Raw genomic sequence first — 13,443 nt, 5'->3', positions numbered from 1 at the left:
ATCTGTTCATCTATAGATGGACATTTGCGTTGTTTGTATATCTTGGTTATTGTAAATAATGTGGTAATAAATATGACAGTGCATATATTTCATCAAAATCTGTTTTCATTTCTTTTGGGTATGTATACAGAGATGGAATCCCTGGATCATACGGTAGATCTATTTTTAATTTCTCTGACATTAAAAGGTCACTCATTGGACACCTGTGCAGGCCCAGTTTTAGGGTCAGTGGTCCCAACCAGTCTTAGCTGGCTTGAACTGGACAAGTGCTGACTCCAAATTCCTAGGCTATGTGAAGCTTAGAGGGCATGCAATTAAAAATAATAATAATAATTAAAGCAAGCTTGCTCAGTGAAGGCAGGTTAAAAGTGGAGGGTTTTTGTTTTTGTTTTTGTTTTTTTTTTAAAAAACAAGCTGTTCCCTTATCTGCTGTTCTGTAAGACAAGCTCAAGGATTTATGTTAGTCACCAGTTTCTGTTAACCCCATGGGGCACGGTTTCAATAAGGGGGACAACTGTATGTGCTGGCCACAATACCAAATGCTGAGAACACAAAGATATACAACCTTAGCTCTTAGCTTCATACTCAGCTGGGGTGAGAAAAGATAACTTGGAAGCTCACTTCCAGGAAGTGAGAAAGCACTGAAGTAGAGACAGACTTGAGGGAGAGAGACTGGAGAGGAGGGTTTTATAAGGGTGTGAGGAGAAACAAATAGGGAAATGGCAGCAGGGATGAAAAGGAGGGGATAAATTCAGAAGACATGCTGGAGATAAGATCTGCAGGATTTTTAAATCCATTGGGTTTTGAGGAAAGAGGAGTCAAAGGTGAAGACATTGGTTATTTTTCTTTTCCCAGCATAAAAGCAAATGAAAGGTTGATTCCACTTATATGAGGTACCTAGAATAGGCAAACTCATAGAGTAGAATAAGGGTTAACGGCCTGAGGGAAGGAGGAATGGAGTTCAGAGCTTCTGTCTGGGATGATGCAAATAGTGCTGATGGTTACACAAAATTGTGAATGTACTTAATGCCCCTGAACTATACACTTAAAAATGATTAAAATGGTATATTTCATGTTATGTATATTTTACCAAAATAAAAACTAAAAAAACAAGAAAAAACAAGAACAACAAAAAACAAATGAAAGGAAATACATTTTAGAAAGACAATCAGCATTTTTTTATACAGGAGAATCATTCCTTTTTTTAAATTGAAGTGTATCTGGGCTATTGTGTTAATTTCTGCCGAACAGCAAAGTGATTCAGTTATACATACATATTTATATATTCTTTTTAATATTTGTTTCTATTATGGTTTATCACAAAATATTGAATATAGTTCTCTGTGCTATACATTAGGACCTTGTTGTTTATTCATTCTATATATAATAGTTTGCAAGCAGAATCATTCTGAATTGCAGAATGTATTGACATCATAAAGAATTTCACTTATATGACACATTGTATATTATTTCATAATTTTCTGACATGCTTTAGATAATTAACTCACATGTGTTCATTGAAGAGTACTATATTCAGTGCTGTGTAGATTGTAGGGAAGTGAGTTGAAAAGAGGGTTAATTTCATTTTTAAAAGCTATTCATTGAGTACCAAATTTCACACACCTTATCTCATTTATTCCTCATACAGTCATGAGGTAGACACTAGATCCATTTTTAAATGTTTTTTGAGTATGGCTGGATTGCTTTAAATAAATCAGCATTTTCGCATTTGTCATTATAAATTGAAATGCATAGCTACTGACTTTTTTTTTTTTTTTTTTTGGCTGAAACCTTAAGCTTGTGAGATCTTAGTTCTCTGACCAGGGATGGAACCCGCACCCTCAGCAGTTGAAAGCATGGAGTCCTAACCACTGGACCGTCAGGGAATTCCCATACTGACTCTTTTTTAAAATCAGTGATTTTCTACTGCATCTTTACATAGCTAATAAGAGTTTCTAGAGTTTCTAGCATGAAGACCAGATTTCAAAGTTAAATTAGTGATGGTGTCTATTGATATCTATAAATTCTCTTTCCAAGTAGAAGAATTAGTGTCTTTTAATGTCTTGATCATTGACATGCCTCTTTATGGAATTTTTTGGTTTAATTTTTATTGTAAAGGTCTCTTTAAGCAGATGGTTTTCTCTTTTGCCTCTTATTATTGTGAATTTTGTGAAATAATTCTATTTTTTCCCCTCAAAGCTTACATATTGCATATATATCCCTTTCAATCAATCTACTAAACGTGAAGAAAATTCTTAGAACCACTGAATAAAAGTAACAGTGTTGTCATATAGTTTTAAATCCCAGATACAGAAAAAAGACAATAGCATAAGTCCTATTAAACATCAAGCTTCTACTCCATGAAAGCCACACAAGTACTGGCCGTACAGACAAAGATCATTCAAAAAGAGTCAGGGATGTTCTTCTTAGGAAATAATTTTTCTTACTTTGGCATGTGCACATTTGAAAATACCCGTAGTTAAACTAACTTATTTGTAACATTCCTTCACTTTATGCCTTCTAATTAGAGAATTTTGATATTTAATTCCTAAGATAAATTTAACGTTATAAGACATCAGATATTTCCAAAGAGGTTCTTTTGAATGTCAGAGGCCTTTGGGTGCAGGTTAGCAAGGGAGCCACAAGACTTCAGGGGGTCAGCTATTGTTTTGTGCATGTCAGTCTTAGAAAAGTAAATATAACCTTTTAGAATGGGCAAGTCCATAGAGAGAAAGCAGATGAGTGGTTTCGAGGGTCTAGGGAGAGGAAGAGGAATGGAGAATAACTGCTTCATGAGTACAAGATTTCCTTTTGGAATGATGAAAATGTTCTGGAGCTAGATAGTGGTGATGACTGTACAATATTGTGGATTTACTAAATGCCACTGAATTGTTCACCGTCAAATGATTAAAACAGTAAAATTTATGTTATGTGTATTTTTTTACAATAAAAATGTAATCTTATTACAAAATAGTAATTTTTAACTATAGATAATTTATACAAACACAAGAAGAAAACATTACCATCAATCTCACCGCTCAGATGGAACCAGTGTTGCTATTTTGGTGACTATCCTACCAGTTATATCCCTATGCATATAATTACATTTCTGTTTCAGTTAAGGCTTTTTGGTTGCAAGTAACAGAAAATAGGAAACCTGGTGTCTTCTGGAAACCCTGGGCAGAAACGCAGCTGTGCCTCTGGGAGCTGTAAGGGTCATTGAGAGGTCAGGAAGTTCATTGTACCCTTTCTACATCTCTCCTCTGTGGGCTCTGTGGGTCAGATTTCATCTCAGATTTTTCTTCACTTCTCCATTCATGTGGCTGATAGCTGCCCCACAGCTCCTCAACATACCTGCTGACGGTCTAGCTGCCCACAGACTGGCTGGCTCTCTCAGACCCAATTCCAAATTCTGCTCATGGTTCAGTCAGCTTTAGCAGGGGAGCTGGGGTAGCCAATATAAACAAGAACCAATTCAGATCACTTGCTTTGAAAAATTTTGAGATAGCTTCAAAAATATCCTCAGCTTTAGCCATTTTCCAAGGCATGAAAAAAATCATAATGATAATAACAGTTTACTCTAGAGGAGCTTTAACAACATATTATACATATACAGTTGAGGATAATTTTCTGTATTAGTAGATATGTCATAACCAATTGCAAAAGTGGGTATAATTTTATTTATTTAGAAGTTGATGTGTATTATATTTTCAGTTAAGTCATCAATTTGTCACTTCAAATGGTATGCTCTGGAATTAATTTTTTTCTTAATTTCTTATCTGGTCGAAGGCTAGGCAGTCTTAGGATGCATGTTCATATGAGTTTCATTGATGATGTGAGGGTTTTAAATACATATTACTTCTAACTGAAAAGGGCAATTTGGGATTTTGTTTAAAAACAGTTTTATTGACATATAATTCACATACCACAGAATTCTCCTGTTAAGTGCATAATTCAGTTTAATTAATTTACAAAGTTGTACATTCATCACTACAATCCAAATTGGAGCTTTTCTTCTACCCCCAGAAGAGTCCTCTGCCCAACTGCAGTCAATCCTTTTTCCGCCTCTAGCCCAAGGCAACCACTAATCTATTTCCTGTCTCTATAGATTTGTAAAAAGGACAATTTTATTTTATACAACAAAATATTTATGGTCTTTGTGGAGCACTCACAATGTCTTCATCTATGAATAACATCCAATTTTCAAGTTTGAAAAACAATAACTTTTTATTTGATCTTAAACAAAATATGTAATTTGTTCACCAACATGTTTTTTCAACTAAACATTCAAAGTTATACATGCAAATAAAGTATACAAGTATATAATTTTAGGTGGGGATCTTAAGTTCTTCTGGGTTTCCCCCATTAGCTGTCCCTCCCTGCCCCCATCAGCTCTGTCTTTTGCCCTGCCAGTCACCATTTGGAACTCCTAGACTCTTGAATGGGATGCTGTTCTTCTCTACACAAGTCTAGGGAGACTGAGTGAGGTGCCAGCCAGACTTCCCTTTCTACCTTGTTCTTTATTGTTCATTGGACTACAACATGTGCCTCTAAGGATGCACCAGGCTTTTTAGAATGCTTGGAATTGTTGTGCAGGAGAGGAAAAACTCAAAAGTATACACTGAATATCACTTTCCTGAAGTCCTAGGTATAAACTTCTCAAGAAGTTAAAGCCTCCAGAAGGACTCCTCATTCCTACCCTAATCTCTTGCTTCCCTGTCATCAAGGCCATGCTTTTCTTATGGAAGTGCCTCCTTCTAAACCTGGTAATACAGGTGTCCCACTCCCCTGCTACTTTTCAAGAAACTTTAGTCCCTACACATAAGGATCGCTCTTATTCTGAATCCATGTTTCTTTTTTTAGCAGCTTAAGCCCTTAAGTATGAGTTATTCAATCTAGATTAGAATAACACCCCAGGGAAGAGGGCCTGGAGAAGAAGAGTTGGTGGTGACTCTCCAGGTCCCACAGAAGAGGTGGGCGTGGAAGTGAGGGCAGACTTTGGTGCTCCGTTTCAAGAAGCAGATTAGAATAGCTGTGGGTAACTTAAAATCTGGTTCTCTTGATCTCTTTCCAGTGGGAGTTCAACATATCTTTTATTCTCTGGACTGCCTAGGCTAACTACTGAATAAAACACACAATACATAATCATGTTCATCGTGCCGTCTCCCAAGGACAAATTTTAATTCCCAGAAGTAGTGCAATGAACCCATGAGGAGAAAGAGAAGTATTTTCCTGCTTACCCATAATTTATAAGCCACTTCTTGATAACTGGAATCTGTCCTGTACATTATTTACTGGACATTATAATACGAGACATATTGGTTCTTCCCTTCATTGCTCCTTCTTTGATCTCTGCTTTCACATTATGACCTCTCAGGCCTTCTAGGAAAACAAAACAATCCTATTGTTAGCCCAATAGGTAAAAACTGTACCTTTTACAGGCAGCTCCCTTAGCTATATTAGACCTCGCTAAGACTGTACTTATAAGTTCATATTAAATTCTTGGCCAAGGTCATACTCTGTCCAGGGAGGATAGGATGTCGTGATTTCATTCTTCTATTTATAAGCACATAAATTATTATATGCTCTCAATCTATGTGATTTCTACTTGCCCTATTTACTAACTCATGGATATAGTAGTATTTTGTCAGCCCTGTCTAGTGATGTCTCACAATTATCATGAACACAATCTACTGATAAGACAGAGCTGAGTTTATTGCTTACATTGGTAAGGAAGAACCACTTCTCCTCAGAGGTTTGGCAGTTTCTGAAAGGGGGGAAGCTCAGGAGAGAACTTATTGAGAATTTGAAGTTTGGCTTAAGAAAGGTCTTTCAGTGTAGGGATTTGATTAGAATTGGGTAAAGATCAGATAAAACTGTTCAGGATTGGTAGAAACAACAAGGAATGGGTTTTGAGGCTAGGGATTCAAAGAATCTTAGGGCACAAAATGCCTGTGGATGTCTTACTTTGAAGGGTTTCTTTTAGGAAATTCCTGTGATGAACTGCCAATCTTTGCCTGGGAAGAAACTCCCAGAAAAGTAATGAAGACAGAGGAATGAACACATATTGATGTAGATGTTAATGTAGAGGATGAGGTAAGTGGGAGAGAAGTCGTTTCAGTTCTCAGTGTCCGGGGTGAGTGGGGCGTACGGTTTTGGTTCTCAGCCTGTTTCCAAACACTTCAAGTGAATTAAAGTAACTTTAGCTGTTGAAACTGGTAAATTCCCAAATGTTTGATGGCTCAAACATGAAAGAACTATTTTTCACTCAGGTAAAGTCCAAAAGAAGCATTCCTGATTTATGGATGGTTTTCCTCCTTGGGGCGAGAAGAACTCAGGCCCCTTAGAGACTGAGCTCCATTATCTGTTAAGACAACGGCCCTCATATCTGAGCGTCATCAGAGTCACTTGGAGGGCTTGCTAAACCACAGGTTGCTGGGTCTCATCCTCACAATTTCTGATTCTGTAGTTTGGGGGTGGGGTGGGGTAAGGTGGGGGGATGGGGTCCAATCACTTGCATTTCTATCAAGTTCCCAGGTGATGCTGATGCTGTTGGTCCCCGAGGCCTAGGCTTCATCTGCTGTATCCTCAGCATCACAGTGGGAGATGGGGAGGTGAGGGAGATCTGTCAACTGCTTTGTAATCTCCTTGGCCTAAAAGTGAAGCACATTACTTCTGATCACATTAATTGATGATAACTTGTCACACGACCCCCACCTAGATAACAGGGGGCTAGGAAATGTATTCCTTGGACTAAAATAGAATCTTTGTAGAAAATGAACTTTTAGTGGTATTAAGTAACAAAAATTCAACCGAGTACATTTTAAAGATCTATTTGGCTTTATTGGATGATTCATGAATAAGGCAGCATTCCATCTAGCAGGTAGAAAGAAGCTCTAAAGGGCTATAGAAAGAGAAAGTTCTTTAAAGGCAACACAGGGAAGTCATAAACAGAAAAGATTATTTCAGGTTTAGGTAACCTCCCTATGGGGACAGAAGGGGTCTGTGTGGTGGACACCTCATCTTTCTTTGTAGGATGAAGAGGGCCCATATGACAGATCACCTCATAGGTGCTGAGCAGAAAACTCCTGGGGGATGTTGAAGCTCCAGTTAGGTTAGGTATTAAGCCCTGGTTTGATGGCATGGCTTAGCATAATGGAGGCCATTTTGAACCCATGATTTTCTTTTTAACAGCGGACAGCTATCCATCTCCCCCAGGCCTCTAACCACCAAATTTCCAAGAGCACCCTTCTTCTCATACATAGAACATACTCAGTTCCTCCAAAGATCCATCCAATTTACTACATCCAGGTAATACACAGTCCTCTTTGCAAAGCACGAAGTGCCTCCTTATGGTTTACTACCTATAAACCACAAAGTTGTCTGCTCTATAATGGTGGAGCAGGGACAGGATAAAACACCCATTTGGACAAGAAAAAAATGGAGACACACAGCAGTCCTTAGTCCACAGAAATGACAAAATCCTGAAGGGCAGGCATTGAAATGGGGTGGGGGTAGAGTTTCATTGAGTGGATTCTGGTTAGGCCTCTGGAAAAAACTCCCTTTGGTTCCCTGTGACCCCTGTGGTCAAGAATTCTTCGTGACACTTGGTAGGCTTCTGATCTATTTGCATCCAGGCTGTTCAGTGTGACTATAACCACAACCTAGGCAGAATTCTGAGGCCTAATCTCTTTCTCTGCTTCTTTGCCCCCTATTGCTCTCTTAACTACATTGAAGCCCTATGAAACAATAGGTGAGAATCCTGCACTCTTGGTCTGATTGTTGCCTTAGCCATAAGTTTTGGTTCCTAAACCTCTTTCGGTCTTCTCTCTTAATGTTTGGGGCCTGCAAACAGCTTTTGCAACACCTAGAGGCCCAGTGTTTGTTTTTTCTGTATTGCATTCCATTTCTGCTTTCAGGCTGGCCAGTTTTTTCCCTGAATTCCACCTCTGGCTGGTAATAACTTGCTAAAAGCCGAAAGTAAACATCAGCATATGCTATCACACCAACTCTTACCAACTACTTCCTCTAAAGCTACTCAGTAGACCTCTGGTCTTCCTTCCTACCTACCAGTTAGACAGTTTTGTCAAATGTCCTGTGGCTGCATGACATGGGTCATTCTCTCTTCAGCTTTTGATATCAGTTTCTTTGCTACTTCCACCTGATAATTCACCCAGCTTTGCATATTGTTAGATTTCTGTAACATCAACATCTTACTTCTGATACTAATTTCTGTATTAATTAAGGTAATTCTGGCTGCTGTAACAAATGTTCCATGATGCTGTTAATGACTGGTAGCTTCTCTCTTTGTGGTGATAGAGGGACACCTCTTCCTTTCAGATTGTGGCTCTGCTATCTCCTAAGGACTCAAAGTCTTTGGTTTGATTCTCTGCATCCAGCTGACAGATGGGAGAAGAGACTGTGGGTTAGGCACATCTTCCTCTTAACATTGCTGGTCTGCAAATAACACCTCACTTTTGCTCATATTACATTGCTGAGAATAAGTCACATGGTGACACGCAGGTGTAAGGAGTGACAGAACAGTAGTCTCTACCTGTACTGTCCTTTTATAGGAAAACACTACACTGTGAAAAGGAAGCTCATGTCTTTGGTGGATATCTAGTTGTGTGACACACCGGACCACTCTTATCATTAGAGCCATTCTGTTGAAATCCAGCTTGATATAGGTACTCTACCAGTTAGGAATGGCTTTGGGCCATTAGTGACAGATTCCAGAAATAAGAATGACTTAAGACCAAAGTTTATTTCTCTGTCACATAAAAGATATCCAGAACTGGGCCGTCTTGGCAGGTATGGCTGTTGCATCAAGTCATCAAGGACTCAGACTCCTTCTGTTTTTCTGCTTTGCCATTCTTAACACTAAGCTTCAGTTTTTCAAAATGGCTGCTAAATCTCTAGACATCACATTCACAATTCAGGCTGGAAGAGAGAAGAAGGGTGAAAAGACTAAAGAAGCTTCCTGAGATACCACCTAGTAACATTGCTTAATAGCTAATTGACAATGAACACATCTAGTTTCAAGGGAGGATGGTAGATGTAGAATTTTAGCTAGGTACAATGATGCATCAAAAATATAGGGATTTTATTATGAAGAAAGAAGGGGACCATACGTAGTCAGCTAGTGCCATAGGGTCATTCTGAATACAGAAAGGAGGAACATATAGCTTCCTGCTATGTTTCAGGGTAATAATGATTCAGTGTGGCACACTGGGTACTTTATTCCCTGATTAACCACATGAACTGGGTAAATGCAAAAACTAAAAATATTGTATTTTTAGAGTCCTGTCCTTTTCTGAGACTCAAATTCCAACTTATAGTCAGTCTAAATAATCACTGTCATCACTATATGTGTGTTAAACAAATTTCATATACTTCAATGTGGTGTTTCCCAACCACATCACACATATTCACTTATGAAGTTAGTCAGTCAATTAACAAATATTAATTTAATCTCTGTGATATGCTCTGCAATTTGAAAGCTACTGGTGAAGATGAAAAAGAGACAAGACATAAGTGCATTGAATTCAGGGCCCATCAAATGGGATATATACGATCAAATAATATTCTAATACATATCAAAAGACTTAAAAGTTTTGCAAACTATTGGACATATTAATTCTACTTAGAAAAATATAACCTGAGAAAATTATCATGAATGCAGGCAAAGATTTAACTATATGCATGGTCATTAAAGTACTGATTTTAAAAACAGAAAACTAAGAAAACAAATTGAAAAGTAGAGGATAGTTCAAGAAGCTATGGTGCTCCCATGCAACTAAATACAATGTCACTTAGATCACTGAGAAAGAATACTTATGACATAATACACGTTCATGATTTACTGTTAAATGGAAAACACGCATCTCTTTGGAAAAGATGTACTTTTTGCATTTTTAGTACTATCTACAAGCCATCTCCCTCTTCTCTGAGAACTGTTCTTCAGATCATAAAGATCCCAGCCCACCTCTTTACTACTGGATTATGCCTGCTGATTGCACTACCTGATCCAAGCTGGACAATCAAATTTTACCTCTTAATAATTTGAAGTTGAGCTTTGCAAATGCCAATCTGTTTCTTCTGGTGGCTTGAATACAGCATAAACAACTCAGAGGCTGGTGTATGGTTGTGTATATTTAGCCATTTACTTGGAAAAGCAAAGAAACATGTCTTCAGAGAGGAAAGAATGAAGCACACCTACAGACAGAGGAACTGAGGCCAGAAACCATGTGTCCCCAGAAGGTTCTGAAGACCAGTTTCAGGTTCTAATCCTGACTTTGAAGTCCATTTGACACCCCTGTTTCCTTTTAATAATTCTGTCTTCGTTTTCTAAACTGGGCTGACAGGCTTACTCTTACTTGCAACCGAAGTTAGATTGCGTATTTGAAAGCAAAAGAGCTATTTCTAAGAAAATTAGCAATAACATCATAATGAGATATTTGGGCATTTGTGATGGTAGATAGGCAAATCAATGTTAAAAATGTTTCCTTATACTCTTAACTTGATGAAACTCTCATTGCACAAAGTTTTTGGAAAATATTTTGGGGAATATTTTGAATGAAATATTTTGAATGAAAAACATACCTGGTCTATGTAGATATTTTCCTGTTGATAGAGCTTAAAAATCCCACTGAAATACTATGGGGAACCATTTCCTCCTAGATTTCTTTCATCGTAAGAGGACTTTTTGGAACTCAAGTTTGAGTCTGCTGCCAAACAGAACATTGAGAAAATTATTTTGGATAATTTTTATGGTAAAATATCTTCCTGTTAATCATCTCAAAAGAAGTGATCAGGCATTTTTTATCCCATTTCATCTACATTTATTTGCAAAGCTGTTTTATCTGCACTTTTAGCTGTGAAGACAAATCACTTAAAAGGATTTATATTATGCTCAGTCTCCCACATTAACCAGAAGATTTTGTAGCAATCAAGCAGCTTCAAATGTTCTTGTTGATATTGTTTTCAAAGTGAAAAAAATCTTGCTTTCTTTTACTCAGATTGTATCTTGAAACTTTAAAATATATTTTAAAAAGAGGGTTTGAGGTATATATCTTTATCAGAAGAGGCCTACATTTTTAACAACTGGAAAGACTACTGTAATAATATAGTAAGTATCCTTAGATGGGTTTTAGTATTCTGGATGTTGACTCTGCCTAGGGCAGAACAAAGACATTAGAAATATGATCCACACACTTCAGACAGCTTCCTAGTTGCATGGAAATGGAACCAAACAAGCAGATCTTGCATGACCTCAGCTCTACTCCTAGAATCACCCTCTGCCCACTTCATACATTCCTGGCATGTCTTTCATTCTCTTGTGGCAGAGAGCAAGTCGAGTTGCCAGCTTACTGTTGATGAAGAGTAATTTTTAGAAGCAGAAAGTCAGTGTCTTGGTTCTGAATGACTCATCTTGAACTCTGGGGCATGTTAAACAGTAACTATTGGTGCTTAATCTGTTGGATCTTACTCAACCCATAATTTGAGAGTCCAAGATGGATATATCACTTTTTTCTTTTCAGTGTTTTTCAAGTACAAAATAGATGGATTATAGTTTCCTTCTAATGGACTCACAAGTATGTGGTGCAGTCATTTGGCATAAAACTGTAAAAACAAAATGAGTTTAATTAAGTAAAATGAGAGATGAACTTTCAACTTTCCACATCAGCTATTTATTAAAATATCAAATTGGTTTTAACCTCTAAAACCTGAAAGTTCTAGAACATGAGAAAGAGGTCTCAGAAATGTGGGGTGCCCATTTTTCAGCCACTTTCTCCTTTTGTTCAGCAGACTCTAAGGGGTATACTCCATAGGCAGTTTTCAGAGCCATCCTTAGAGAAGATTTTTATCGAGTTAGGTGACCTTGGACAAGCCTGAAATTTCCTCATCTATAAACTGGGAATAGTAATAACTACCTCACAGAATTGTTGAGAGCAGTAGAATGTAAGTGAAGCTACCAACCTTATTATTGTATATCAGTAGATATATGCTATTATTATACTAGGCCTCCAGGAGATGGTAGCTACATACTATTGTTTATTTATTGCAAAGATATTTTCACTTGTTTCAATGTTCAAAAGATACAAAGAGTTATATGTTGTATCTTTTGAAATCTTTCAATTTCTGTTTCCCAGCCATATAATTCCCCTCTTTGGGGTCAACTTATGTATCATTTTCTTGTGTATCTTGCTAGTATTTTGCACATATAAAAGCAAAAATGTATGTTTATTTTCCACCTTTTTAAAAAGGTGAATAAAATCATACTAGTCCATTAAAAAAAAAATTTGTCTGCGCCGGGTCTTAGTTACGGCACGGGGGCGGGGGGGTGTCTTAGTTCCCTGAACAGGGCTCAAACCCAGGCGGCCCTACATTGGGAGTGAGGAGTCTTAACCACTGGACCACCAGGGAAGTCCCCATTTTTTTTTTAGTCACTTAAAAATGTATCTTAGAAGTTGTTCATATAAGTTAAACTTGTTTTTAAACACTTGTGGCATAGGTAGGTGTGTGTGTGTGTGTGTGTGTGTGTGTGTGTTGGGGAGAGAGAATACTCAGCTATTATTCAGGTCTGTTCTAATTACCAATCCTAATCTTTAACTACCAAATATTCACTCATTTATTCAACAGATATTTATTGAAAGTCTACCATGAGTCAGGCTCGGCCCTGGCAATAAACCAAAGAACAAAACAAAACACAGTCACTTCTTTCACATTCTAGTGAATACGAGGCTAGACATCCCATTTTGCCCCCATCCCCTTCCGAGCCCACACTGGCCCTCGGTGGGTGACTGTCAGACTTAGACTCCGGTCGTTCAGGATCCCTCTGGTACGGGGTGGGGTCCTTGAGGCGGGGGCAGGCAGAGCCGGGAATGACCCGAACCCTCCGGGGCACCCACAGCTCAACGCCCTTCCAGTCGGGGGATGAAGGGTCGGCCCCGGACGGGTGAGGAACCACGGCGGGAGGGCGGGGAGTCCTCTGGCGTCTTTGGGGGCATCCGTCCCGGGTGTAAGAATGGACACACGCCTGTGTTCGTGTCCCCTCCGAGCCGCGAGCAGCACACGGGGACCTCAGAGACGACTTCCTTAACTACCCCACTTTACACAGATGGGAAACCGAGGCCCGGGGAGGCGAAGGTTGGGACTGATGTCCACCTCAGCCTTGGGGCGAGTAGGGGGGGTGCGGAGAGGGTCAACTCACAGCGAGTCCAATAGCTGGGCAGATGGGAACCATTAAGAAACAACGCACCTTTTGGTGTCTACTAGAAACTGCAGTAAGAAGGCCTCGGTCCCCCTAGAGCTGGTGGCGGGAGCCACGGACGGGGGCGAGCAGCCCGGGCCCCAGCCCTTTAAATTCCCAGCCGCGCGGGAACTACAGCCCAACAGCCACAGGCGGGGGGGGGCGGCAGAAGCGGGGCCCCCGCCCCCCCC

Source organism: Lipotes vexillifer, unplaced genomic scaffold, assembly GCF_000442215.2.
Source record: "Lipotes vexillifer unplaced genomic scaffold, Lipotes_vexillifer_v1.1 scaffold252, whole genome shotgun sequence".
Taxonomy (NCBI): Eukaryota; Metazoa; Chordata; class Mammalia; order Artiodactyla; family Lipotidae; genus Lipotes; species Lipotes vexillifer.
The sequence above is the reverse complement of the archived record's forward strand: the minus strand, read 5'-3'. Positions refer to the sequence as shown.